The 2982-nt window shown below is 36.7% G+C and overlaps 1 pseudogene; it reads right to left on the bottom strand.

Annotated features, from left to right (window-relative positions):
* Nucleotides 1–1947: 1947 nt before the first annotated feature.
* On the bottom strand, nucleotides 1948–2443 carry LOC114508864 (annotated as a pseudogene).
* Nucleotides 2444–2982: the final 539 nt, after the last annotated feature.

Genomic DNA, 2982 nt, shown 5'->3' with positions numbered 1-2982 from the left:
ATATATTAGTATCTCATTTCCTTCCCATATGGCTAAGTGTTTCTATTCAATATATTTTCATCCTTCAAATAATGCTTTTAATCACAGTGGTTGTGATGTTTGGTATCATTTGATATATGCCCATTAAATAATTATTTCAATTTTCCTATTTGGCTTATGGAATCAATCTCATAATTTTAAGGTTATGCTTTATAAAATGCTTAATATTCTGGTATAAAAAGTACAAGTGAAAACTCAGGCAAAATGGAGTGCTTTGAGTTTTATGTGAACATATCAGTAGGTTTTCTATTTGTCACAGTTGTACTGGATCAATTAAGGCACTGCAGGAGTTTTTCCCTCAATTGACTGAATATTTCTAACAATAAGACAAACACTGAAGAATCAATTTCTTTGATGAAAAACAGTATTTAATGTATAAGTCTTTGTTAGAGCTAAAACATGATACACTATAATGATTGCAAAATACAGCCTTTATAAATTCAATAAACAATTTCTTTTAGTTTCTTAGAAAAGTGGGACATAGAAATTAATAAGGTACTATTTTTCAAGAAGTTTAGTTCTGGAGGAAGGAAGATGAAATTGATATAGAAATGACTATGGCACAAGATGGAAAATGTTAAGTGACAGAATAGCTCCATTACATTGCTATTTCATTTCAGAAGTAAGAGCCACTCAGGGTTGGAAGGTTAATGGAAAAGCTAGCACTTGAGCAGGGCCTGAGGGTGTAGAGAATCTGAGTATCTACAGATGACAAAGACACATGTTCCAGTTGCTGCAACAGCAGAGCCAATGAGTGAATATTAGAGAGCAGAGTGAATTGACATCATAGGAAATAATCTACAAAGTTAGATTATGGCATAATAGTAAACTTATAGTGAACTTGAGCTATCATTGCTGTTAGCACATGGATCGCTAGGGGATACTTCTGAACAGGTAAGTGGACAGTTTTGTATTTTGAAGGTGAACTTCAAATGATAGGTAGGATTCATTAGAATAGGAAAGAAATAGGGTTTGTGAGACCATCTATGAAAATACTCTCATAGTTGAGTTAAGAGTAATATGAGCCAGAGGACTGAAACAAAGTGGTATGGAATCAAGAAGCAGATGAGCATAAGACAAACTGTAGAATCAGAAATAAAGTAGACTGGAGGTTGAACCTGGACTAAGAAGAAGATATAACAAGAATATGAGGGAAAAGCAAGCTTGGAGAGGAAAGTGGTGAGCTCTTCTCTGAGCTTATGGAGTGAAAAGTCTGGGCTGGACAGGCAGGCTTAATTACCAGCAGATAGTGGGAAGATATGACCAAATTTGGAGGTATCTGTATATCAGTACAAACAAGTTTGGGAGTAATACACAAAGAAGTCTCAGTTTATAAAAAAGATGATATAACTAAAGTAAGGAATACATGATGTATATAAATTTTATAAATTATTTAAGCTTTTCAAAATACAAACACATGCTATTTTTAAAAGTGTATTTATTTCCTTAAAAGAATGAGATGGGCCTAGTGATAAAAACACATGGGTTTTTGGGAGGGCATTATTCCTATAAGAGCAAACTGGTTCTTAGAGAAAAAAATATTCTATATTAACCCTCATTTTTTGTGTGTGTGACTTTAAAGATTTTATTTATTTATTTTATAGAGAGGGGAAAGGAGGGAGAAAGAGAGGGAGGGAAACATAGTGTGTGAGTGAAACAGCAACTGGTTGTCTCTCTCATGTCCTGAACTGGTGACCTGGCCTGCAACCCAGGCATATGCCCTGACTGGGAATCAAATTGTCAGCCTTTTGGTTCATGGGCTCAATTTACTGAGCCACACCAGCCCAGGTTAACCTTAGTTTTTATTTCATGTTTATTTTAGTAATGAAATGAATATTAAGCAATGTCTTTAAAAGAAATATTTATTTTAATTTTATTCTGATAACATACTATTTTGCAGCCCAAAACTGATTTTTTTAGCACTTGTGAGAATATAATGAACTCCCCTCAGTGTGGCTTCAAGCTACCAGCACACTGGCCCTACCAACATTCTTCATCTTCTCCTCAGCTCTTCTGCTGAAGAATTTGGCCTTCACAATGACAGGCTGCTTTGGGAGCTTTCCCTTCCCCAGAACTTTGTAGTAGCCTGATTGCACCACTTCAATGATAGGAGCAGTTCCAGTATGGTTTTTGGCAGCATTCACCCATGTCTGCTCACTGACTGAGGTCTACAGTTTATCAAGGTTGACAGTGGGGCAGAAGCTCTGGTTCCTCTTTAAGTAGTAATGCTTCATACAACTCTCCCAAAGTAACCCTGGTAATACTTGTCAAAGTCGATCCTGTGATGATGCAAGCCACCAACTTTTAATTGGCCTCTTGGGTGCTTCCTGTGCTTGCAGATATGTCTGTGGCCATGGCTCATGTGGCTCTCAATTGTACAGGTCTTCCTCAGTCTGGATGGCATCCTGCTGGCCGAGATGCAAGAACCAAAAACTGATAATTTTTAAATAAACCACAAAGACAAAGACCATATGATCTCCCCTATAAGTGGAATAAAAAAAAAAGCAAGCAAAACATTACCAGGGACAGTAAAATTAAGAACAAACTGGCATTAACCAGAGGGGAGGTAGTAGGGGATAATGGGGGAAAAGGTAGAAGGGTTGTCAGGAACATGCATAAAGGACACATGGACAATGCCAAAGCGGGATAGGATTGAGGGTGGAAGGTTGGAATGACTGGGGTAGGGGGGGACTGGTGGGTGGAAAATGGAGACAACTGTACTTGAACAAAAGTAAAAAAAAATGAATAAATAAATCACAATATACAATAATATTTTATTAGGATTCCAGATGTCTGCCTTCTTAACTTCAGTTAAGTAATGATTATCTTTTCAGCTTTGTCCCAGAACAATTAGCATGAAAAGAAATGCTGATTTGTGCTCAGCATCTACAATTGGAAAGGACCAAAAATTCAGTGGTCGTTCTAACAATGATAACAAACATT

The sequence above is a fragment of the Phyllostomus discolor genome, chromosome 11, assembly GCF_004126475.2.
Source record: "Phyllostomus discolor isolate MPI-MPIP mPhyDis1 chromosome 11, mPhyDis1.pri.v3, whole genome shotgun sequence".
Taxonomy (NCBI): domain Eukaryota; kingdom Metazoa; phylum Chordata; class Mammalia; order Chiroptera; family Phyllostomidae; genus Phyllostomus; species Phyllostomus discolor.
This window is presented reverse-complemented; position numbering and strand designations above follow the sequence as displayed.